The following is a 27866-nucleotide window of genomic DNA, read 5'->3' on the forward strand; positions in this document are numbered from 1 at the left end:
ATCCTGAAATAAAAGCATTAAATATATTAAAAAGTTACTGCATGTACCAAGAAATGTATACAAAAATAGTCAATACTGAGACATGTCTTAGTAAAGTTTATCACACGCTCTAAAGAATTGCCTAGGCAACCATGCAAAACCATGGGGTATAAATCAGACTTGCATCCGATTTTTCTACAGAGAAATTCTGCACTGAAATATGATATAGCAACACTTGCAAGGTTTTCACAGAATGAAATTAAGAGCTAAAGATTTTAAATACAGCCAAACTGTCCTTTAGTTATAAAGGCCACTGACTAATATTTTTGAACATATAGGAATTACAGATATATTGTAATTTGGAGTCTTTCTTGAGAAAAATACTAGAGGACAACTATGAGATGACTGAGGAAAGTATGGCAAACAAACAGTGCACTGAATACATTTAACTCTTCAAATAAGACCAAAATAAACTGTCAGTATTAGGGTGCTGGGACGGAAACAACACTCTAATGCTAATATGTTAACATGTTGACTGTGTAGATACATGCAAATAACAGAAATTAGATGGGGAAAGGGGGAAAGGAGTTTAAAGATGGAGTAAGATTGCTAATTTCTCATATAAAGCATCTGTCAGTCAAACCATATCATTTAAAATTGATAAATCAAATAATAAAATACAGTCACATTTAACAACACAAAGTTAACCAATAAGAAACGTAATATCATTTCTTAAAATCAGGTAGAAAGAGAGAGGAAGCAGAAGAGGGAAAAAAGTCAGCATGCTTCCTTGTGACTACTAATTGATCCTGGTAAGATAAATAAAGGACTAAGGGTATTAAATTAATTTATAATTATCAAGATAATACTCGAATAAAAATACAGATTTTCCTAAAGAAAGAAAGAGCTGAATTGTAAAAGTGTTTTTAGAACTTGATAAAAGGTCAGGTGCGGTGGTTTACAGATATAATCCCAGCACTTTGTGAGGCCAAGGCTGGGGATCATCTGAGCCCAGGAATTCAAGACCAGCCTGGGCAACATGGTGAAACCCTGTCTCTACAAAACATAAAAAAATTAGCTGGGCATGGTGGTGTGCACATGTAGTCTCAGTTACTCCAGAGGCTGAGATCGGAGGATCACTTGAGCCTGGGAGGTCAAAGCTGTAGTGAACTGTGATCGTACCACTGCACTCCAGCCTGCGTGACAGAGTGATATGCTGTCTCAAAAAAAAAAATCATTAAAAAAATTTTAAATAAAAAAATAAACTTGATAAAATATCCAACAATTAGGGATACATAAAGACTTAATATAATAAAAAACGTCTCAACTTAAACAATAATGTATTAGTGTTTTTACACTGCTATAAAGATACTACCTGAGACTGGGTAATTTATAAACGAAAGAGGTTTAATTAACTCATAGTTCTGCATGGCTGGAGAGGCCTCAGGAAACTTACAATCATGGCAGAATGCAAAGGGGAAGCAGGCACCTTCTTCACAGGCAGCAGGAGAGAGAGAGAAGGGGGGAACTGCCAAACACTTTTAAAACCAACAGATCTTGGGCGAACTCCCGCACTATTAGGAGACCGGCATGGAGGGAAATGCCCCCATGATCCAATCACCTCCCACCAAGTCCCTCCCTCAACACATGAGGATTACAATTTGAGATGATTTGGGTAGGGACACAGAGCCAAACCATATAAAATTGATCAGGTTTATGGGGAAATTCAAAGGGCATATCACTCAAGTCAGAAATAAGACATTGATGCTTACCATCACAACTACTTTGTAGCATATTATTAAATTCAAACTATACTAAAATAACTGTCAACTTCCAAAACAAAACAAAAACTTGTCAATATAGCCTGCTGTTGATGCTATGGGAAAATGGGCACTCTCTTGCACCACTAATGGAAATGCAAATTAGTACAAGGCTTATTTATGCTGGGAGACTTAGCAATACCATTCCGAATTGTAAACGCATATACCCTTTGATCCAGCAATTCTACTTCTCTAAACCTATGTACAATAATATTCATCACAGCAATATTTGAAGTAGCTGCATATTATAAACAATCTAAAATCCACCAATGGAGAGTTGGTTAAATAAGGTAATAGTATATCCAAACAATGGAATACAATGCAGCTGTCAACAACAACAACAAAAGAATAAGGATGGCAGTTTGTGTTGCAATGAAGTGATCTCCAGGATGTATTATTGTTAAGTGAAAAAAAATGAAGCAGCAAACAATGCACAGCGAATGTTATCTTTTGTGTAAAAAGGAAGAAAAATTTTAAAAATGTATGTATGTTTGCTTGCACACTTATGAAGAAAAGGAGAAGTTTTAAGAAACTATTAACAGTGTATATTCCGGAAAGTTGGAAGAGCTGGGTGGATGCGTAGGGTGGAATATCTGTCTCAGTTTGCCTAAGATTATCCTGATTTCCCCCAGACAGTCCTGGTTTTCACCTGTTGTTTAAAACCAAAGTATTACACTTAACACTCTCAAAACTTTCTCAGTTTGGATGATAAGTTAACCATTAACTTGTACATAAACTGGCAGCCAGTGACAGCACTTACAAAGCACTTACTCAGTGTCAGGCACAGTTCTAAACACTTATATATTTTATCCCCACAGTTCATCCTCTGACCACTGCTGCTATAGTCAGTGGCTCATCTTATTCTGATTCAAGCTGGCAGGATTGGGCCTGTCAAAACTGAACATACGGTAGTTATCTTTCATAAGGTGCTTCCTGCATCCTAAGCACTTTCAGGTAGGTATTAATAGTATTCTCATTTTACATGTGAGAGAACTGAGCACAAAGAGTTGGAGTAACTTGCCCTAAGTCACACAGCCAGACAAGTAACAAAGCTGGAGTTTGTGCTCATGTTTGTCCCCAAAATATGTGTTTTGTGTTACCTGTTTGTGTGCATTTTTGTGTATGTGTTCTAACCCTGTCCTGGAAGCTGAGTGTAAATAATAATATTATGTTCAATTGGCAAGTGTAATTCCCCACAACTAATTCATGAAATTAAGGCATTATGATAATTTATGTAAAAAAAGAAAACACAGGTTTGTGCATTTAATGAAACTTTGTTTCCAACAATGCTCATACATAATGTATGAATCTTCTAGATTAATCATGGCTATTAAAAATTATCTGTACTGAATACTAAACTGGAAATATAGTATGATGCCAATTATATAACTCATGCACACAGGGGAGAGAAATAATAGTGGCCCTCTCTGAGTTGCAGAAGTATTAGTAACTTGTTTTGTCTTTATATTTATCAGTATTATTTCATGTTTTTTACATTGAGCATGTCTTACCTTTCATGTATAAAAAGCACAATAAAATATATTTTAAAGAAAACTACATGAACTCTGGTACATACAGGCTTCTAATAACATGGCTTATAGTTGAAAATAAATAAAACAAAAAGTGACTCTAAAAAAATTAGTAGGGTGTATATTGTTTCCAGTATACCAGTGGAAATACCTCCTAGAACTCTCACCTGAAGCTGAATAAAGTAACAGATTTGATTTTCTTATGAGGTAACTCTCTCTTCTAGGCCAGTTCTAGGATAAGGAAAATTAAAGAATTATTGATCCAGAATAAAAAAGGGGGCAGTGAATAACAGGCACAGAGGTTTTGTGACCAGGAACACACAATTACAAGGTAGATGGAGATGTCGGTGTCTTTCTTCTTTCTATTCAAGCTGACCCTTTTTAGCAGAATAATAGTAAGTAAATCCTGCTTACCAGTTTGTCTGAATATTCAAAACAGTGCATGAAGCTATTTCGTCTTTGGAATTGGTGTTAAAACTAAAGATGCTGTCATGGACTCCGAGGAGTAGGATGGGGCTTAATAAAACATGAAATAAGAGGAAACAAAATGAAGATTTACTTAAGACCTATGATCCTCCAAGACACTATTAGGCATTTTAAAATTAATGATTTCTTTTTAATCTTCATAACACTTAGTGAGTGGAATGCTGGAGCTGGCTTGCGCTAGCTCCAAAGCATCAACTGTTAAATTTTCAGAAATTTTGCAAGCTGGTTGTTAAATACAACCATTAATAATACTTAAACTAAAAAGGTTAAAATTATATTAAGAACGAAGGTAATAAATACCCCAAAAGCATCACTTTCTAATTATTTTACTACATTTTACTATTATCTATGCTAACATAATTTACATGCATTATATATGTAGTAAGGAAAGAAATATTATATTTAATTATGACTTAATGTTACATTGAATTCAGCAATAGCGGGGAAATTTACACCACAGAGTTAGGAAACACTGCAAATCTGAGCTTTTTTCTCCCTTTCTATCTTTTTTATAAGAGCTGATTGTTAAACATTTAACAGCACACTACTATGAAATACATCTTATTATCTACAGCTACTGATGAGAAAACCAAGGCCCAAAGAAAAGTTGTATTTGAAAAAAATCATGCCATGCAGCACTTCTGTTGTAATTTATTGTTACTTTAATGCTAAATATTATAAAGTGATTCAATAAAAGGCTAAAGAATGTTAAAACTTCTGGTTTAGAGCATACATATTTTAAAAACTGAGATTAAGCCAACCACTTTCTCAGGGTCCCCTAATCATCCTTGCACAAGTTAGCTGCTTAATAAAAAATTTTCCTTCTGTGGCTTACAGATGTTTTATTGTTTAATCTTAATGAGTATAAAATATCATAACCCTTTGACAATATAAGACTTTAGTTCTTTTATTAAAACCTAATACAGGTAAAATTAGGTTTTAATTAGCTTTAAAAGAATGCCTAATTTCTCTCATGTTACTAGAATGTTTATTATGTAAGTGTTATTTTATTTTTACCAAACAACCCATTATGACATAGAAATATTTGGATTCCTTTTAAATGTTGTTATTGCAATGAATAAATAAATTTATCAAAAAACTATAGTTAAAAAAATTGAAAAATATTTTGTAAAACATAAAATAACTCCAAGTATTTAAGTTAAGTATTTAAAAATGTTACCGTTAAACTTCCTGGTATTCATGGGCAATTAGCAAGGAGCATAAGTCTATTAATTGAGAAAATCAACAAATATTTACTGACTGTCTCCTGTTTATAAGGCACTTATTGCTTTCTCTCTCTTTAAAATGTGTAATTTATAATTTAAAAAATTTAAAAGCTTACTACCTAACTATAAGAGCACAAAGTGACCATTGTGAAAAATGTAAGCTTTAAGAATCAAAGCCAAAATCACCTATAATCTTGCCACCCAAAGTCTACCACAGTTAATATTTTGGCAAGGTTTCTTCTAGCTTCCTTGTGTGTGTGTGTGTGTGTGTGTGTGTGTGTGTGTGTGAGAGAGAGAGAGAGAGAGAGAGAGAGAGAGAGAGAGAGAGAGAGAGCTCATTTTATTTTGCTTGGTTGAAAAGTGAGAACCAGAATCTTATTCCAGTGCCTTTGATCTGGCACCCCATGACATTGGGCAGCTCTTATCTTTCACCTTTACCTGATGAATCTGCCACAGCTGGCCACCAATCTCCAACCCCAGAAATTTCCTCCATTGCCCTGGAATCTTTTCTTTGGGACAAAGGACTTATTTGAGTAAACTTGGTAAGGAAATTCTTCCTCTCTTCTAATCCCTCTAAAGCAAGGCATTGCCATATCCAGAAGCTAGTTAAAAAGAAACATCAGTTGCTTCATCTGTAAAATGATCTCTAAGATCTCTTCCTGCCAACCTAAGCAGACAGTGCAAAAATGGTTCAAAGTGCAGGCTCTCCAGTCCAAAAAAGCTGAATTCCCATCCAGTTCTGCCACCACCTATTTGTATGTCTCTGGACAAATTGCTTAATCTCTCTGTTCCTCCATTTCCACAGCCATAAGTGAAAACTATAGGCTCACAATTCCTTATCTGAAACCCCTGGTGTTAGATGTGTTATGGAAATCCAGAAGCTTTGGAATTTACAAAAGTAATAAAGAGGATATAAAGTATAATTTGTAACACCCACGGAGGGCATTATATCACCTCTTGCATATTCGGTTAACATTGCCAGGAGGGTCTGGAGGAGCACCTTGCAATCAAAAACATTTATATTCCTACAGCAAAAATGTGTGGTAACATAAATAAAGCCTAAATAGCCTCCTGTCATTTCAAGTCAGATTTTTCCACTGAGTTCAGAAGTCTGTTCAAGCTTTACTGCAAATGGGTTTGGAGAAACTTTTTGGTTTCAGAATTTAAAATATTTTAGAATGATGGATCAGGAATTGTGTCCCTGTAATACGTCATTGGATTGTTGTAAATGAAAAGAGTTCTTACATATCACAGGACCTAATACAGATCTGAGAGCTCAATAAATGTTACTACAGCAACAGCAACTAATGATTATTACTACTATTTCTGTAGCTATTATATATTGTTATTATTACTTCTTATTCAAAAGCTCTGGACATCTCCCCCACCCTTCTCTCCAGTGCCACTGCCATTTGCATTAATTCTGTTCTTCCTTTCTTACCTGGACTCCTCTAATGTGCTTCTTAATCAATCTCCCAGCCTCTAGTCCTTCTCCTGCAGCATCCATCAGAAGTTAGCACAGAATTGTTCTAAAAACACTAACATGACCTCGTATCTCCCCTACTTTCTTACTATCCTCCACTGGCTTCCCCTCACTAACCTCATAAAGTCTAAATTGTTTAGTATGATGTACAAAACCACTCCCTCCTTGTGCATTACGCTGTAGCAATTCTTAAAGTCCCCTCAAACATACCAGACTGATTTCAATCCCCTGCCTTTGCAGAAGTTTTTCTGAGGGCCTCACATATCCCATCACACACATACCCTATACCATTGTTCTCTCTGTCACATACATATCTTAATTCTATCACCATGCTTATTACGGTGGGTTGGAACTTGTTTGCTTCTGAGTGTCCCTCTTTGAAGACAAGAACTATTTTTTTCAATTCCAAATCTCCAGCACCTAGCCGTCATCAGCACTAAAAATGTTAATTGAACTAAATCCCATGTCTAACACTGTCTTGCAAGGTTAACTGGGTGCCAGATGTTCATCTCCTAAACATGGCAAAGCTCAACCTCTTTCCTCTCTCTTTTTTTTTTGTTTTTTTGTTTTTTTCAGAAAAGAATACATGCAGGGAAAGCCCAGAGCAGTTTGGTGTCATCCCTTCCACAGTGGAAGCTGACAAATGACTTCACGGTGTGGGCAATTTGGGGTAGGAAGAGATGGGCTGCTGAGTTCTTAAATAACACCCAGAAAAGCTAGTGAAGTGAGACAAATGGGTGAGAGGCTACAGGTGCTGCGTGACTGTAAGGTCTTCCTGCCCATAGGTTGCTCCTGGCTGTTAGTACTACTAATATTTCACTCTCCACAACAGCAGTAGCAGCAGGAGAAATGTAATGGCGAGGGCTCTCCTCAGGCCCTCAGCTGGTTATCTGCCATGACACCAAAGCCCCAGATGAGGAGCAGCTGCTATTCCTCTCTCTCCCTACAGATGACATGCAAAAAGAAAAAAAAGAGTCATTTCCAGTCTTGCTGTTTTAACTTGGTGGGTTTGTGTAGTGGAAGTGGCGAGATTTAAATAAAATCTATTTACATCTTAATTTTTTTACTCCTAAGATACTGTTTTTTGAAGATGAATATTTCAGTGCTGGAAGTGTATCATCCTTCCAAAAGCTTCAAATGCCAATATGCATCTAATGATGAGAGAAGATGCTTGGCATTTCTCTGAGATGTGCCAATGGAAAGTCAGCCACGAGGAAATTAAGTAAAATCAACACATGTGCGCATCCCAGGGCTGGCAGATGTTTCTCCATGAACAGCTTTATAGAATACAGAGTGTTCATGCAGTCCCTAGTTCCAAAAATTGGGCATAGACTTTTAGATAAGTATGTGCCTGAATATAATATATGTAGGACATTGGGTTAAGCTGGATTTTAATCTTGTACCTGGCACTTACTAGCCATGTGGCCTTCAGGAAGGTAGTTTTCTGTCTCTGAGCCGCAGTTTGCTCATATGTGTTAATGGAAAAAGAATTATAGTCAGCTACTAATATTAAGTCCACATACTATACCAGATACTTTTTACTTATCTTATTTAGTCCTCTCAAAACCTGGTAACAAAAATGACATTAACTCCATTTTGCAAATGCAGTTCAGAGAGATGATAAAACTCCTCCAGTGTCACACTCTAATGACCATGGGCATATGCTGCTCAAATCTTCCTGCAAGAGAACCTATTGGCAAAAGTGTAGTTGGTGGACATCCTCCAGCTGCTATACCTTCTGATCCATACCAGCATTCATCACTGAGGCTACATTCTCTCAGAGTTGCTCTCAGCCAATGGCAGAGAATAGTTTGGGAACTAGAGATGGGTGATTCCAGCCCAGTGCAGAACTCCTTTGATGAGCAGTCTTTGTTCTCGAGCTCCCCATTTCCTGGGTGAAACTTTCTCAGGGCTCAACTGAAGTCTGAGGCCCTTCCTACCCAACCCTTCTTCCTTCCTCTCTCTTTGTACAAGTGTAGAAACTGCATCGTAGTCTGAAAGCTCTTTCTACCTACTCTGTTCTCTTCCCACTTTATTTTTTGTAGTTATTTCCCCCAGATTAATCTCTTGCTTGTCTATTTCTGTCTTGGCATCTCCTTCTTAGAGGACCTAACCTGACACACACATAGAGAATATGATACACTGAGTCAAGTTCTATAAGGGTAAAATGAAGATAGGAATAGGATAATGAGAAAATGCTTTAGAAAGATTCCAGGACACTGCCCGCGTGGAGGCCAGCAGTGCACAACCCTTGCTGCACATCTGAACCATGTGTGCTATGTTTTAAGAATAGACAAGTTGCTACCCATCTCAAACCTACTAGAAGCTCTGGTAGCTAGCCATAATTTTTTAGAAATAACTTATTGAGGTGAAATTCACATTACATAGAAACCATTTTAAAGAAAACAATTCAGTGGGATTCAGCACATTCACAATGTTATGCAACTACCACCTCTATCTAGTTCCAAAGCATTTCCATCACTTCTAAGTAAAATCCCTTACCATTAAGCAGTTTCTCCCCATCCCTCACTTCCCCCAGCCCCTGACAACCACCCATCCACATTCCAGCTCTATGGATTTCTCTATTCTGAATATTTCATATTAATGGAGTTATACAATGTTTGTCCTTTTGTGTCTGGTATCTTGTACATAGCATAATACTTTAAAGGTTCATTCCGATTGCAGCATGTATCAGTACTTTATTCCTTTTTATGACTAAATATATAATATTCCATTGTATGGATATAAAACATTTGTTTATTCATTCACCTGTTGATGGACATTTGGGCTTTTCCCACCTTTTGGCTATTGTGAATAGTGCAGCCCTGAACGTGGATGTACAGGTAGTCAACATCTTTTTATGTGCTTGTTGGCCCTTTGTCTGTATTCTTTGAAGAAATGTCTATTGAAGTTCTTTGCACATTTTAAAATTTGATTGCTTAAATTTTTGTTGTTGAGTTGTGAGAGTTCTTTATATAGTCTAGATATCAGACCTTTATCTAAAATATGACTTTCTAATATTTTCTCCCATTCTGTAAAGTCTCTTTTCACTTTCTTGGTAAAGTTTTTAAATTTTGATAAATCCTAATTTGTTTACTTTGTTTAGTTCATCATGCTTTTGGTGTCAAATCTAAGCATTCATAGCCGTTATAAATAATTACTTTCATGGCTTTAGCTCTTATATTTATTTAGGTGTGTGATCTATTTTGAGTTAATTTTTATATATAGTGTTAAGGTGAGGGTCCAGCTTTATACTTTTGTATGTAGATATCCAGTTGTCCCAGCACCATTTGTTGAAGAGTCTATTCTTTCTCCCACTGAAAGGTCTTGGAACTCTTGTCAAGAATCAATTGGTCATAGAAAGATGGGTTTACTACTGAACTCTCAGTTCTATCCTACTGGCCTATTTATCTACCCTTGCAACAATTTCACACTGTTGTGATTATTGTAGCTCTATCATAAATTTTGAAATCAAGAAGTTATTCCTCCTTTTCTCAGGTTGTTTTGGCTATTTGGGGGCACTGCAATTCCGTATGAATTTGAGGATCAGTTTTGTTTTGTTTTGTTTTCCCCTCTTTTTTTAAGTTCTGGGATACATGTGCAGAACATGCAGGTTTGTTACATAGGTATACATGTGCCATGGTGGTTTGCTGCACCTATCAACCCATCATTTAGGTTTTAAACCCCACATGTATTACATATTTGTCCTAATGCTCTTGCTCCCCTTTCCTCCCACCCCCCAATAGGCCCCAGTGTGTGATGTTTCCATCCCTGTGTCCATGTGTTCTCATTGTTCAACTCCCACTTATGAGTGAGAACATGCGGTGTTTGGTTTTCTGTTTCTGTGTTAGTTTGCTGAGAATGATGGTTTCCAGCTTCATCCATGTCCCTGCAAAGGACATGAACTCATTATTTTTTATGGCTGCATAGTATTCCTTGGTGTATATGTGCCACATTTTATTTATCGAGTCTATCATTGATGAGCATTTGGATTGGTTCCAAGTCTTTGCTATTGTAAACGGTGCTGCAATAAACATACGTGTGCATGTATCTTTATAGTAAAATGATTTATAATCCTTTGGGTATATATCCAGTAATGGGATTGCTGGGTCAAATGGTATTTCTGGTTCCAGATCCTTGAGGAATTGCCACACTCTCTTCCACAATGGTTGAACTAATTTACACCCCCACCAACAGTGTAAAAGTGTTCTTATTTCTCCATCTCCTCACCAGCATGATCGGTTTTCTTATGTCTGTGAAAAAGGTCATGGAAATCTTTTATAGAATTGCATCGAATCCATAGATTACTCTGAATAGTACTAAAGTTTTCACAATATTAAGTCTTTCACTCTGTGAACATGGGGTGTCTTTCTGTTTTTTAGGTCTTCTTTAATTTCTTCAGCAATGTTTTATTGTTTTCAATGTACAAGTCTTTTACTTCTTTGGGTAGATTTATTCTTAGTTTTTTAATTCTTTTGGATGTTTATATGATTTGGCTCTGTGTCCCCACCCAGATCAGACCTTGAATTTTAATCCCCATAGTCCCCACATGTCAAGGGCAGGACTACGTGGAGGTGATTGGATCACGGGGGCAGTTTCCCCCATGTTGTTCTTGTGATAGTGAGTTCTCAGGAGATCTGATGGTTTTATAAGGGTCTAACATTTCCCCTTCTTGCACTCACTGGGTCCTGCCATCCTGTGAAGAAGGTGCCTGCTTCCCCTTTGCCTTCAGCCAAGATTGTAAGTTTCCTGAGGCCTCCCCAGCAATGCGGAACTGTGAGTCAATTAAAACTCATTCCTTTATAAATTACCCAGTCTGAGGTATTTCTTCAGAGCAGTGTGAAAACGGACTAATACAGGTGTTACTGTAAGTGAAATTGTTTCCTTAATTTCTTTTTTGGATTGCTCATTGTTAATGTAAGAAATACAACTATACACTAGCTGTGTGTGATTTTAGTGTGTTTGTCTTTTCCTAATCTTATGGGGAAAGTCTTCAATCTTTCTCCACTGCGTATAGTTTTAGCTATCAGTTTTTCAGAAATGTTTTTTATCATGTTGAGAAGGTCACTTTTTTGGAAAAGCATTAAAAACAGTTCATGTAGCAGCTCAATAAGTGTTTATTAAATTGAAAATAATAAGTGGTTCCCCCAATCTGCTGATATGCTTTAGTACAGAGAGACTTAATATAAAATTCCATGCAGGAAAAAAACACACAAAAATAAATAGGCCATTCTAAAGACACTGATTATGACTCTGGGAACCAGTATCATTATGTGAAGAAAAGAGAACGGGTTTTGCTGTCAGATTAACTGGGTTGGAATGCCAGCTCTGCTATGGTTCAGGTTGCATGACGTTGAGACATTCACAAAACTTCTTTAAATTTTTTTCTCATCTGTAGAGATAATATAAACCTTGCAGGGTATTGTCATGATTATATGTAAAGGACTGAGCCTTGAATCTAGAGCACAATCATTGCTGAATAAATGGTAATACCCTTTGCTAAGCCCATCTCTATGATTTGCAGGGCCTAAAACAAAAGAACATAAAGAAGCCCACTTACCAAATACTTGGTTATTTGAAAATTATAAATCAAGATAAATAAGGTACTCCCTTCACCCACTCAGTTTCTTCATTAACTGAATTTTTAAAACATTCATTGAGCATCAATTCATATCAGATATGATGTTCCACTTAGATTAAAATGTCAATCATGGGCATCTAGAGAAGAATGGAGGAAAGCAGACAATATCTAAAACACTGTTTCCAAGATTCCAATTAAAATACTCAATGAAACACGAAAAGATATGCAAGGTTTTAGGAGTACCAAAATGCAGAAGTATTTATCAATAGCTAAAATAATATTTAAAGATGAAACATGAAGGCATTCATTTAGTAAACATTTATTCACCACCTACTATTTGCTAGATTCTGAGTCAAGAATAAAATAAGAACATCTGCTACTGCTATTTAATAAATTCAATAAGTTCTACCTTATGAAATAAGAAGAGAAGATCAAATTATTATTTATACCTTTGCAAGGAAGCATTCCCTGACCATCCTATTAAAATTTCAAAGCATACTACCCCCCAGGACTCACTTATTATCTCCATTCTCTGCCTAATTTTCCTCCATAATGCTTAGTGCCTTTTAAAGTATTGTATATTTTACATAGTTATTTTCTTTATTATATGTCCCTCCATTAAAATGCTAGCACTGAGGGTATTCCCTTGGATGAATATAACACAATGTATTCATCCATTCCCTTCATGAAGGACATTAGGATTGTTATCTATGTTGTCACCATTACAAATAATGAATACTTTTATACATATCTTCTGGAGCATGTGTGAGAGTTTCTTATGATATATATAATAAATTCTTGTTATTTGCAGTAGTTATGTTGTATAAGGTCACTTTGAACACTGAATAAGCTAATACTGAACCATTGCTGTTGGGGGGAAATAAAAGGTTAGGCCCCTAAAAACTTCTGGTCACAATATTTTTGTCACTCAATCAATAAAAACCTTGTTTTATGTGTGCTTCTTTTAAAAGTCAACTAATTTCATATATATTGTTGATGCATTAACAGTGAACTCACAGCCACTTAACTGTAACTCATGCTTGCATGAAGCTTAGCTGGCACATCTATTTTCTCAGTAACCCACATCACAGCCTTCTTGCATTTCAGATCACTGGATAACACTTCAGCACTACTCTTAGGGGCCACTTTTAATAGTAAAACCACCAAATAAAAGCACAGACCTTTGAAGATTATGGCACTAAGTCAAACACAGATAGGAAACTTGTTTAAAGTATGAAAATTGAGAGAAGAAGGCAGAGTTTTGCCTTGTTCAACCTCAGCTGGGAACATGCATGTCAAGTTACTCAAATTTTTCACAGCCCTGCATATGTCTACAGGTGGCTGCAAAAGCACCATGAATATTAATTTGAGGGTTACAGATAAGTTTTCAAAAGCAGGCAAATTCACAAATACAGAATCTGTGAATAATGAGGACTGACTATACTTACAAGTAGTATTCCTGGATATTAAAATATAGCCATCATCAATTTTGCCAGAAGTTAGCAAATTGTTATTCAAAATGTGTGTACCTATTTCACTTCTACCCTAAGTTTCACTAGATCCAAGAGTCCCCACATTCATTCCAACTCTTGGTATTACTATTTTTAACATCCATGAATCCGAGGCACATAAAATGTCAACTTGTGGTTATTTGTTTACATTTGGATTTATTAGATTACTAGAGAGACTGAGCATCTCATAAAGGTTTTTCTTCCTTTGTTCCTGTTGATGCTCTTTGTTCATTTCCTGTTGTTTGTTGATTGGTTTGTCTTGGCTATCCTTGGTCAACTACTTCTACATATAAATTTACGAGTAAGTTTCCTCAGTTTTACGAAAAATTCTATTAGATAACTTATTGGAATTATACCAATATTACAGGTTAATTTGTGAAGAATTAACATCATTAAAAGAATTACTATCTTCTATGTGTTTAAGAGAAGTTTTGTGATTTTCTTTGCAAGAATATTGTACACTTGGAAGTTAAATTTATTTCTAGTTATTATAAATATTGTGTTATTATAATTTATGTGCTTATCCATTTCATTTTCTAATTGATTACTGTTGACATAGGGTTCACTATTGATTTTTTATGTCAACGTTTTATCTTGAAATCCTCTGAACTCCCTTGTTATTTTTAATAAAGTTTGTGGGTTCTGTTAGGGTTTTTTCTCATATAGATGTGGCAGAAACTACTAATTACAGTCCAGAGCCTAATTGCCACATTTTTCTTTCGCCTAGAGATACGCCCCCTCCCCTTAGTATTCCTTCTTCACAGATACGCACACCAATTTCAGCTGAGCACATAACCACCAGCTAGAAATCGCATGTTCCATCTTCCCTGTAACCATATGGTTAAGTTCTGTGGTTTTTTTTCCTTTTTCTTCTGTTGTTTTGTTTTACTTTTAGTGGGAAGGGCTAGGATTTTCAGTACAAGGTAGATTAGTAGCAGTGGAGATGTGCATCCTTGTCTCATACCCGACTTAACAGTACCATTTCTAAATGCTTACTAATATAAAATTTGTCATAGCTTTTGGATTCCCTCCTTCACTGCTACTATGGTATTTCATCATATTATGTAATTTCCCTTTCTTTCTTAGTTGGTTAAGAGGTTTTCTTTTTGTTTATTTTTTCTCACAAAAATGTGTTAAGTTGCACGCAATGCTTTTTCTGTGTGGTATTGTATGTAAGGTTGGTTTTTTTTTTGTTTGTTTTTTTTTTTTGTATGCTTTCTACATTCCCTCAGCTGCCTCCTTCTCTCTTGGTTGGTAGTCTGACCTGCTGAATCTCCCCTCCACTTCTGGTCTTAGATGAAATGCCACAAAACAGGGCTTGGGAAATGGCTTCTTGAGTAACTACCAAGTTGCCAAATGTATAGAAGTATTAGATCTCTGTGGAATAAAATTTGACCAATGGGAAGCAAGAGTCAGGAGGGAACCAGACAGATACATTTCCACTCCTGTCCCTCCGCGGTGCCGTTTCCTCTTACAAACCTTTTAGAAAAGTTCCCATAAGCAGAGGGAATATGCTTAAACGCCTTTGCAACTGAATGTCTCTGAACTTGTATGGAAGTGGTGGCCAGCACAGCAACACAATCGCTGTATATCTTTTCTTGCCTCACATCACCTATTTTCCTCAATCACTGCTTGGATTTATACCCTCAAAGTGTCAACATTATAATCTGTGCATCAGGCTCTGCTTTCCAGCAGATACAGCCTAGGATACTCAGGCTAAAATCCATTATACCTAGTAGGACAATGTTAATGTTTTCTCCTTTAATCTCTTAGATATTAATATGGTGACAGATAGATAGATAGATATTGATACACAAATCCATCTTTCACTTCTTCATTCCTGAAATAAATTCTTCTCCTATTTTTTAAAACACTAGATTTTTTATATGTTAGCATTTTATTTAGGAATTATTCATTTATGGTCTTAAATAAGATCAGTCATTAGAATTATTTTACTGTCAGTATCTGGTTTCAGTGTCAAAGTAATACTTATCTATAAATTAGAGTTGATGCCTTTTTTTTTCTTTTTGTGTTCTCTGAAATACATATAATTACCAGTTCATTGAGGCTTGATGAAACTTGCATTCAAATTTTATTGGCTTGATGTATTTCTTATATTTGAGATATGTGGGATTGATAAGGGCATATTTGGGACTACCAAGTCAATTTCTTTAAAGGATGTTGGTTTACTGAGGTTTTCTATAACTCCATCGTCAACAAAATCTTAAGTATTAGAATAATTTACATTAAAAATGTAGCTTGAAATTTATGAAACAGAAGAGCATACTCATTACTTGTAATCCAGTAAAATTCTACTTTTGTGTAGTTTTTAAGCTGAAATTACCATAAACGTACAGAAAAATGTATATGTATGAATTAAAGTTCAATACAGCATTTATTATAATGCAAATAATTTGAAAACTATATAAATATCCAAAAATAATTGAGATTGATTTATAAAGTGTGTCCTATCCATCCCATTGGTTTCCTCATAGCCAATGAAAGTTGTAGTCTTAAATCTTGGAGAATATATAAAGATTATGAGAAAATACTTTGTGTTGGCAAGTGAGACATAGCAGTATATTCTGTTACTTAATTTTGTTTTAGAATGGAGAGAGAAAGAGAATTAAAGACCTGTAGAATTTATCCCCAAGGTTTAGCCTTGTTATATTCTTCATTAAATTTTTATACATTTTATCAAAACATGCTGACATTTTTGTCTTCAGGAACAAAACATGTTATAAAATATCTTTTTAAATTGCCATTGTTTTCTACATGTGTTATAGCCACACTAATTCAGGATGAGGTGTTAGATCATCTTGCATGTGAGGCAACCTCTCCCAATTCAATGCCGTGTCCTACTTAGGATGAATTGGGATGCAAAATAACCCCACACTGGGACTCAGTGAGAAACTGCTGACATCTATACTGTTATCACAGCACATCTTACTGGAGATCCACTCTTGTCAGAATACATCTAGGGCATCCTCCAAACTGCAAAAATAACAGTCCTTACCAAAGGATAATAATGTCTCCATGCCCATCAGCCTGATCCTGGAACAAAAATAATAGCTTCTTGAATTGAGCCAAGGGGATTTTGAAAAAGAAAATTTCCATAGTGTACACTAGCATGGTTTGTGTTCCATTCAGCACCAGGTACCCAGTAAGGAGACGCTTGTTATAAAGAGCTAAAGAGGAACATGCACAGAGCCTTTTGCTATCAGCACTGTTATCAAACTGTTGGATAAGAAACCATTTGACCAGGGGAGTGTACAGAGGGTAACTGAAAAGGTATAGAATTAAAATTTCTGAATTCTAATGCGAGCCTTTCACTGAGGAAAACAAATTCCACAATGGCAAAACAATCCACACTGGGTGGCAAAGCTCTTCTGACCTCATGCCTTCCAGTTCCCTCACTTAGCCATTCACTCACCAAGTATTCGTTCAGATCCTGCTAACTGTGGGAGGCATTTTTGCTCCAAAGAAGGGCAAAGATTTGTTGCACACAGCCTCTGTCTTCAAGGAGCTTATTCTCAAAGAGAATTTCTCAAGTCAAACAATTCTACTGCATTTTCTGTGCCAGAAAGTGAACGAGACGCAGATTAGCTGGAGATAATTAAAGTTGAGGCAAAACCGCAAAGCCAGAGGTTTGGAAGTTTTACTCTTTCCAAGCAGATGTGAAAACTTCTAAACACTGAATTTTTGGTTGGGGGAAGAAGGATGTAAGCTAGAGACAGTAATTGTGGAAGAAGGAGATAAAGAATACCTGAGAGTTTGATAGAAAACAACCTGTGTGGGACAGGCAAATAATGGGACATTGAAATAGAATATATGTCTCAAAGCATAAGAAAGACTAGCTAAGTCCTGGCAGTGTAATGTAATAAGAAACATGACAATGGGTAACTTTACAGAGTTGCTTCTACATTCCAGACATTCCATTAGGCATCTGAAATGCTTTATCTCATCTAATCCTCACTGCAACTCTGTGAAGCAGGTATAGATGAGCAATAAATAGCTCAGAGATAAAGCGAGTATTCCCAGTTCTTGCCCTTAGTGGAGCCAGTGTTTGAATCCAGGCAGCCTGATTCTAACAATTTCATTTTTGTACATCACACCAATGGTCTCAGTGTGGTCCTTAAACCAGCTGCAGCAGCATCACTTTTCCCAGGTGCCCATCCCAGACCTGCTGATTTAGAAACTGTGACTATGGAGCCCAGGAAGCTGTTTTAGCAAGCCCCCTAGGCGATTCTGATGCAGTTGATGTTTGAGAAACACTGCACTATCTCAGACTCTTTTAAATCAGAGATCTGGAGTCAAATTCAAACTCTACTACATCTCAGCTATGTGACATTTGGCAACTGATACACCTTTCTTTCTTTTCTTTTTTTCTTTTCTTTTCTTTTTTTTTTTTTTGAGACAGAGTCTTGCACTGTTGCCCAGGCTGGAGCACAATGGCACGATCTTGGCTCACTGCAACCTCCACCTGTCAGGCGATCTTGGCTCACGGCAACCTCCATGTGGCTCTCAGATTCAAGCAATTCCCCTGCTCAGCCTCTTGAGTAACTGGGATTATGGGTGCCCGCCACCACGCCCAGCTAATTTTTTGTATTTTTAGTAGAGATGGGGTTTCACCATGTTGGCCAGTCCGGTCTCGAACTCCCGACCTCGTGATTCGCCCGACTTGGCCTCCCAAAGTGCTGCAATCACAAACGTGAGCCACGGCTCCCGGCCTGATACACCTTTCTAAGCTTCAATTATCCTATATATAATATAGAGTTAATAATAAGGACCCCTGCATTCCCCAATCCTGGAAGGTTTTATGATGAATAAAATGAGATAAATACAAGTAAAGTGTGTAGAGTACAGTTCAAACACTGTACTTTTAGATAAGATTATCACTCACCCAGGCCAATATGCCTGAGTTGGACAGAATGCTAGAGATAGCACCAAAGTTGAGACACCAATTTCCTTAACATTCTTATCCAGGGACCACTGAGGAACTCTGTCGAAAACACCATCACATTGTGGAAATTGGAAAATCAAAAAATCCAATTAAAAAATATATATTTATCTTCCACCCAGTCTAGCTTACTTGTGTAATTGCCTATAACACTGAAACACAATCATGCCTCTCTGGAAAATAAGGGGACATTGTACCAACTCTCAGTTGCAATTTAGGGTGATCTGTTTTGATCCCCTTACTCGCCCCACTCCCTGAGCTGCCCACTCACACAAAGCCACCTAAATTAAAACATAATATAATGCCCTGAATTACAGTGATACTAAGCTATGAATATGAATGCCTGAAAGAACCTTGTTTCTTTTTAATGACTAGCCCTATTATTTTAAATATCATCTGTATACTAAAACGCTACTGCAAATTTAAGTAATATGTCATACTTCTAGGTGTTTCTAAATATTCAGATCATTAAATTGATGGAAATAGCCTTGAAAATAATTGTGAGCCCTACAATACACTGTATGAGGCATATGTACATGAGCGAGACAGAGTGAGATAAGCGAGAGAGGGAGAGAGGAAAGCAGAGAACGAGTGGAGAGGGAGGGAGGAGAGGGAGGGAGATATTCACGCTGACTGGCATAAAAGGGATTTATAATCATATTACTTCAGAAACCCTTATTGCTTGAAAAATGCTGGTAATATCTTCTGACAATGTTTATTTTTATGATATGTTTGATTTACTTTTCAATCCACAGTTAATTTCAAACAGTTTGAAAGATGTCTCATTACCATAACTTATATCAGAAGAAAAAAGAATATAGGCTATTACAGCTAACCAAAACTTTAGAGACAGATAGTAAAACTGTCCCTATAAACTTTATAAAGTTAATCAGAGAAGAAGGGAGAGGGAGAACTGAAAATAAAGCAAGCTTGCAGCACATTCAGCATTAGTCATGAGGTCAGCTTGCTCTCTGACCTGCTTCCCCATAGTTGTTTGCCTATTGTCCAATAATCATATAGAGCCTGTTACAAGATTATAGTTCCCCTTAACTGTTCTATAGATAAGAACTTGAACATTATAAAATGTTAAGCTTTTCCCTTTGAGATATTCCCTCAGGTCCTGCATGCTGATGAAGCTACTGACTTAGCTGGTCTGAAGAACCTCACTGATGCCAGCTGGTCTGAAGAACTCCCCAAAGAGCTGGATTCTCAATTAATGCAGTTTCCACATCCTGATTATTTCATCGCACTTACCCTGACCAATGAAAAACCCCAATTTTTCAGCCCTTTACCCTCCATAATCCCCTTAAAACCCCAGTCCGGAACTCCTCAAGGAGATAGATTTGAGGGTCTTCTCCCATCTTCTCACTTGGTGATCTGCAATCATTAAACTTTTTCTCCGCTGTAAACCCTGCTGTCTCAGTGTAATTGGTCTGTTACTATGCAGCAGGCATACAAGCTTGGTCCTATAACAATGGTACAAACTCAGAGAGATGTCACAAGAAAAAGAGGTACAGAAATGTTCAAAGGTTTCTCTAAGACCACAGAGGTAACTAGGGGCAGAACCAAGACTAAAATCCTGATCACCTGGTTCTTCATCCAGGGCATTTTCCTCCACGTGAACATACTTTTGTAGAGAAAGTTAAAAAGAAGAAGAAACAGAAAACAATTTTATTTAGAGTAACTCCTTCATAGAATGAGTTTTTTTTCCTTAAGAAATCATTTCCTTAAATGTTTCCTTAAGTGCTGTATTAGAATTTAAATCCTATATCCTAAGGGATTGAGTTTCAGTAGCACCTCTATGACCCTAGCCAGGTAAGGAATCACCCTGAGCCTGTTTTATCACTGGTTAAAGAGCAGTAACTCTGGTTCCCTCCCAGTGTTGCTGTGCTAACACCTGGAGCTCATCAAAAGCAATGCTCAACAAATAAGCATCATCCTAAATCCCAGGGATAGGAATTGAGCCACACACAGGGTGACTGTGCTAAGCTACAGCCTTTTCTGTGACCCGAATGGTCAGTCAGGATGTATGGTTGAAAAGAAACAGCCACTGAAATATTCATCCAATATATTACCCACTTACAAACAAGCATGTTATGTTTCTCCAAAAGTACTCTCCTATCCCTGCTCTGTTGTCTATTCCTGACTCTTAAGATCCACACCTAAAGGACTAAAGATAGAACGTACAGGATTGAAGGGGGCTCATGGTCCCACATTACAATCCTCAAAAAGTGACCTTAAAGACAGACTAGCAGGTGAAAGGGTAGAGACAACATAGGTGACATCACCAAGAGTCACACATACCAAATATCGAAAAACAATTTTCTGTTTATCTCTCTCCCTTCTCCCTTTTCCCTACTCAGATCCAGATCTGCTACTGCATACATATCACCAAGTCGTACCCATTCTACTTCCAAAATGTTTCTCATCTTTATCTCTATCTCATCTGGCCATATCTAGATCATCTCATTTAATGGTCATTCATGCATTCACCTAGCCAACATTTTTGAGTGCCTAAAAAAGCACTAGATTGTTTGAAATGCTCAGAATTCCATGCATATTCAATTGCCCAGACCTTTGCTGTTCCCCTTTGAGTAGACTCCCCTTCTAACCTGACAAACTCCTATTTGCTCCTCGAGGCCCTGCCTTTTTCTATGATCCCATAGCAAGTTGTCCATGCTTCCATTACAGCTAATATCTATTTCCTCGATGCCTAACAAGTGCCTACTATTCAGCAGGTGCTAAGTTAAGGGTAGATGAAGAGACGTCTTTTCTTTTGCCTTGGAATTGGTTATGTTTCAGGAACCAGTCTAACCACCCGATCTGACAGTTATAATCAGACCATTACTTTATTTTCATTCAGTATTTGAACTTCTCTCAAGGCCCAGTTCACATGCAATGCACCACCACCACAACAAAAATGTGCTCAGACACTCCAGAACAAAACAAAGACCATCCTTCTGAGTCACAGCCATACACAAAGAGCATAGACTGGACTCCTTACAGGATTAGAGAAGACTAGAACTATATCTCGAATGTTCCTTCCTCCCCTTTCCATTCATTCATTCATTCAACAACATTTATTGAGCACTTAATATGTGGCAAGTACTGTTATAAGAACTTAAACATTTATAATTGAATATTTATCTAAACCATGAAATCCTAAACAAATAGATGGACTTCCAGTGGAGAAATGCATCTGTGGAACCCCAGAAACAGTTAAAAAAAATCCAGTGAGTAAATACATTTTCCTGAGAGAGAAAATGGCTTTCAGCAGATTCTTAAAAAGTCCCTGATTCAAAAAAAAAAGTTGTTCTATATTGCCCTACACCCTGCTTAGAATAATAAATATTTATACCTGAACAAGTTCCAACATTTTGTTATTTGCTATATAAAAGGAATCCTCTCTCATTAAAAGTAATGGCAAAGCTTTTGGACTCCTGGCAAGATGGTCAAATAGGAACAGTTCCAGTCTGCAGCTCCCAGTGAGACCAATGCAGAAGGCAGGTGATATCCGCATTTCCAACAGAGGTACCCGGTTCATCTGATTGGGACTGGTTAGACAGTGGGTGCAGCCCATGTAGGGCAAGCAGAAGCAGGGTAGGGCGTTGCCTCACCCGGGAAGTGCAAGGAGCTGGGGGAGCCTCCCTCTCTCAGCCAAAGGGAAGCCATGAGGGACTGTCCTATCTGTCCCAGATACTATGCTTCCCCCATGGTTTTTACAACCCACAGACCAGGGGATTCCCTCACTTGCCTACACCACCAGGGCCCTGGGTTTCAAGCACAAAACTAGGCAGCTGTTTGGGCAGACACTGAGCTAGCTGCAGTTTTTTTTTTTCATACCCCAGTGGCACCTGCAACCCCAGCAAGACAGAACCGTTCACTCCCTTGGAAAGGGAGCTGAAGCCAGGGAGCCAAGTGGTCTCACTCAGTGGGTCCCACTCCCACAGATCCCAGAAAACTGAGAACCACTGGCTTGAAATTCTCACTGCCAGCAAAACAGTCTGAAGTCGACCTGGGATGATTGAGCTTGGTGGGGGGAGGGGCATCCACCATTACTGAGGCTTGAGTAGGTGGTTTTCCACTCACAGTGTTAAGCAAGCTGCCAGGAAGTTTGGCAAAACTCACCGCAGGGCAGCAAAGCGGCTGTGGCCAGGCTGCCTCTCTAGATTCCTCCTCACTGGGCAGGGCATCTCTGAAAGAAAGGCAGCAGCTCCAGTCACGGGCTTATAGATACTCCTTGAGAAAAGCAACCCCAAGGCACATAATCGTCAGATTCTCCAAGGTTGAAGTGAAGGAAAAAATGTTAAGGGCAGCCAGAGAGAAAGGTAAGGTTACCTATAAAGGGAAGCCCATCAGACTAACAGTGGATCTCTCTGCAGAAACCCTACAAGCCAGAAGAGAGTGGGGGCCAATATTCAACATTCTTAAAGAAAAGAATTTTCAACCCAGAATTTCATATCTAGCCAAACTAAGCTTCATACACAAAGGAGAAATAAAATCCTTTACAGACAAGCAAATGCTGAAGGATTTTGTCACCACCAGGCCTGCCTTACAAGAGCTCCTGAAAGAAGCACTAAATATGGAAAAGAAAAACCAGTACCAGCCACTGCAAAAACATTCCAAAATATAAAGACCAACAACACTATGAAGAAACTGCATCAACTAATGTGCAAAATAACCAGCTAGTATCATGATGACAAGATCAAATTCACATGTAACAATATTAACCTTATACGTAAATGGGCTAAATGCCCCAATTAAAAGACACAGAGTGGAAAATTGGATAAAGAATCAAGACCCACTGGTGTGCTGTATTCAGGAGACCCATCTCACATGCAAAGACACACATAGGCTCAAAATAAAAGGATGGAGGAATATTTACTAAGCAAATGGAAAACAAAAAACATCAGGGTTTGCAATGCTAGTCTCTGATAAAACAGACTTTAAACCAACAAAGATCAAAAAAGACAAAGAAGGGCATTACATAATGGTAAACGGATCAATGCAACAAGAAGAGCTAACTATCCTAAATATATATGCACCCAATACAGGGGCACCCAGATTCATAAAGCAAGTTCTTAGAGATCTATAAAGAGACTTAGACTGCCACAAAATAATAGTGGGAGACTTTAACACCCCACTGTCACTATTAGACAGATCAATGAGACAGAAAATTAACAAGGATATTCAGGATTTGAACTCAGCTCTGGACCAAGCAGACCTAACAGACATCTACAGAACTCTCCACTCCAAATCAACAGAATATACATTTTCGGCACCACATCACACTTATTCTAAAATTGACCACATAATACGAAGTAAAACACGAAGCAAATGCAAAATAATGGAAATCATAACAAACAGTCTCTCAGACCACAGTGCAAACAAATTAGAACTCAGGATTAAGAAACTCACTCAAAACCACACAACTACATGGAAACTGAACAAGCTGCTCCTGAATGACTACTGAGTAAATAACAAAATTAAGGCAGAAATAAATAAGTTATTTGAAACCAGTGAGAACAAAGATACAATGTACCAGAATCTCTGGGGCACAGCTAAAGCAGTGTTTAGAGGAAAATTTATAGCACTAAATGCCCACATCAGAAAGTAGGAGAGATCTAAAGTCAATACCCTAACATCATAATTAAAAGAACTAGAGAAGCAAGAGCAAACAAATTCAAAAGCTAGCAGAAGACAAGAAATAACCAAGACAGAGCAGAACTGAAGGAGATAGAGACACAAAAATCCCTTCAAAAAATCAATGAATCCAGGAGCCGGTTTTTTGAAAAGATTAACAAAATAGGTAGACCACTAGCCAGACTAATAAAGAAGAAAAGAGAAAAGAATCAAATAGACACAATAAAAAATGATAAAGGGGATATCACCACTGATCCCACAGAAATACAAACTATCATCAGAGAATACTATAAACAACTCTACACAGATAAACTAGAAAATCTAGAAGAAACGGATAAATTCCTGGACACATACACCATCCCAAGACTAAACCAGGAAGAAGTCGAATCCCAGAATAGACCAATAACGAGTTCTGAAATTGAGGCAGTAATTAATAGACTACCAAACAAACAAACAAAAAAAGCCCAGGACCAGACAGATTCACAGCTGGACTCTACCAGAGGTTCAAAGCAGAGCTGGTACCTTTCCTTCTGAAACTATTCCAAACAATAGAGAAAGGACACCTCCCTAACTCATTTTATGAGGCCAGCATCATCCTGATACCAAAATCTGGCAGAGACACAACAAAGAAAATTTCAGGCCAATATCCCTGATGAACAACAATGCAAAAATCCTCAATAAAATGCTAGCAAGCTGAATCCAGCAGCACATCAAAAAGCTTATCCACCACGATCAAGTCAGCTTCATCCCTGGGATGCAAGGCTGGTTCAACATACACAAATCAATAAACATAATCCATCACATAAATAGAACCAATGACAAAAACCACATGATTATCTCAATAGATGCAGAAAAGGCCTTCGATAAAATTCAACACCCTTTCATGCTAAAAACACTCAATAAACTAGGTATTGATGGAACATATCTAAAAATAATAAGAGCTATTTATGACAAGCCCACAGCCAACATCATACTGAATGGGCAAAAACTGGAAGCATTCCCTTGAAAACTGGCACAAGACAAGGATGCCCTCTCTCACCACTCCTTTTCAACATAGTGTTGGAAGTTCTGGCCAGGGCAATCAGGCAAGAGAAAGAAATAAAGGGTATTTAAATAGGAAGAAAGGAAGTCAAATTGTTGCTGTTTGCAGATGACATGATTGTGTATTTAGAAAACCCCATCATCTCAGCCCCAAAACTCCTAAAGGTGATAAGCAACTTCAGCAAAGTCTCAGGATACAAAATCGGTGAGCAAAAATCACAAGCATTCCTATACACCAATAATAGACAAACACAGAGCCAAATCATGAGTGGACTCCCATTCACAATTGCTACAAATAAAATAAAATACCTAGGAATACAATTTACAAGAGGCTCCTTGAAGGACCTCTTCAAGGAGAACTACAAACCACTGCTCAAGGAAATAAGAGAAGACACAAACAAATGGAAAAAAGATTCCATGCTCATAGACAGGAAAAATCAATATCGTGAAAATGGCCATATTGCCCAAAGTAATTTATAGATTCAATGCTGTTTCCATCAAGCTACCTTGACTTTCTTCACATAAGTAGAAAAAAACTACTTTAAAATTTCATATGGAACCAAAAAAGAGCTTGTATAGCCAAGACAACCCGAAGCAAAAAGAACAAAGCTGGAGGCATCATGCTACCTCACTTCAAACTACACTACAAGCATACAGTAACCAAAACAGCATGGTAATGGTACCAAAACACATATATAGACCAATGGAACAGAACAGCGGCCTCAGAAATAACACCACACATCTACAACCATCTGATCTTTGACAAACCTGACAAAAACAAGCAATGGGCAAATGATTCCCTATTTAATAAATTGTATTGGGAAAACTGGCTAGTGATATTCAGAAAACTGAAACTGGACCCCTTCCTTACACCTTATACAAAAATTAACTCATAATGGATTAATGACTTAAATATAAAACCTAAAACCATAAGAACCCTAGAAGATATCCTAGGCAATACCATTCAAGACATAGGCATGGGCAAAGACTTCATGACTAAAACACCAAAAGCAATTGCAACAAAGGCCAAAATTGACAAATGGGATCTAACTAAACTAAAGAGCTTCTGCACAGCAAAAGAAACTGTCATCACAGTGAACATGCAACCTACAGAATGGGAGAAAATGTTTGCAATCTCTCCATCTGACAAAGGTCTAATATCCAGAATCTATGAGGAACTTAAACAAATTTACAAGAAAGAAACAATCCCATCGAAAGTGGGCAAAGGATACGAACAGACACTTCTTTAAAAGAAGACATTTATGCGGCCAACAAACATTTGAAAAAAAGCTTATCATCACTGGTCATTAGAGAAATGCAAATCAAAACCACAATGACATACCATCTCATGCCAGTTAGAATGGCAATCATTAAAAAGTCAGGAAACAACAGCTGCTGGAGAGGATGTGGAGAAATAGGAATACTTTTTTACACTGTTGGTGGGAGTGTAAACTGGTTCAACCATTGTGGAAGAGAGTGTGGCAATTCCTCCAGGATCTAGAACCAGAAATAGCATTACACCCAGCAATCCAATTACTGGGTATATACCCAAAGGATTATAAATCATTCCACTATAAAGAACATGCACACATATGTTTATTACAGCACTATTCACAATAGCAAATACTTGGAGCCAACCCAAATGCCCATCGATGATAGACTGGATAAAGAAAATGTGGCACATACACACCATGGAATACTATGCCGCCATAAAAAAGCATGAGTTCATATCCTTTGCAGGGACATGGATGAAGCTTGAAACCACAATTCTCAGCAAACTAACACAGGAACAGGAAACCAAACACTGCATGTTCTCACTCATAAGTGGGAGTTGAACAGTGAGAACACATGGACACAGGAAGGAGAACATCATACACCGGGGCCTGTCAGGGAGTTGGGGGCAAGGGGAGGGAGAGCATTAGGGCAAATACCTAATGCATGCGGGTCTTAAAACCTAGCTGACGGGTTGATGGGTGCAGCAAACCACCATGGCACATGTATACCTATGTAACAAACCTGCATGTTCTGCACATGTATCCCAGAACTTAAAGTATTAAAAAAAAAAGTAATGGCAACAACTACAATTACTTTTGCACCAATCTAATAAAACACCTTGTTCAAACTTAAGAGATGCAGCATGTATTAATCTGTAAGTAGGCTGTTTAAGTGTATGTAAGCCTTTTGTAAAGGATATTTGTCTCTTAATTTTTAGCATATGATAAACTCTCAAGGACACTTGAGGCTGTTTTCAGATTTTTTTTCTTTCTTCTCACTGACTAAGAACAGTGCTCTCAACACAGTGGAGACTCGGTAACTTACCAACCATCTTGGTGCACTTCAGAGCACAGGTCTAAGGGGCAGCAGGGTGCTTTATAGATTAAAGTGACTCCAAAATACAAATAAAATTATTAAATTATCTTCACTGTCCTCTCTAGTTCCTAAATGACATGTATATGCTTGGTGAGCATCATGTCAAGTAAAACAAAACAAAACAAAAGCATGCACGTTGAAATCAGACCTAAGGACCTCAGTTCCAGGCTCTCCTCCTCAATTACCAGCTGTGTAACCACAGACAAGTTGCTTGACCTCTGTAGGCCTGTCTTCTAC

General features: G+C 37.5%; 2 protein-coding genes across 6 annotated transcripts in view; one reads left to right on the forward strand and one right to left on the reverse strand.

The window, feature by feature from the left end:
* LOC101152959 (bcl-2-like protein 12) overlaps positions 1–27866 on the forward strand; it is a 465085-nt gene that overhangs the window by 413181 nt on the left and 24038 nt on the right. The gene's annotated exons all lie outside the window — the stretch shown is intronic.
* The window catches only part of CPNE4 (copine 4), a 747750-nt gene that overhangs the window by 406079 nt on the left and 313805 nt on the right, over positions 1–27866 (reverse strand). The window contains exon 1 of one of the 5 annotated variants that reach the window (XM_055383288.2): positions 3496–3515. The exons of the other annotated variants lie outside the window; for them this stretch is intronic. The gene's annotated coding sequence lies outside the window, so the exon portion shown is untranslated. Of the gene's footprint in view, positions 1–3495; positions 3516–27866 lie in introns of those variants that run through there. 5 annotated transcript variants of the gene reach the window in all.

Source organism: Gorilla gorilla, chromosome 2 (assembly GCF_029281585.2).
Source record: "Gorilla gorilla gorilla isolate KB3781 chromosome 2, NHGRI_mGorGor1-v2.1_pri, whole genome shotgun sequence".
Taxonomy (NCBI): Eukaryota; Metazoa; Chordata; class Mammalia; order Primates; family Hominidae; genus Gorilla; species Gorilla gorilla.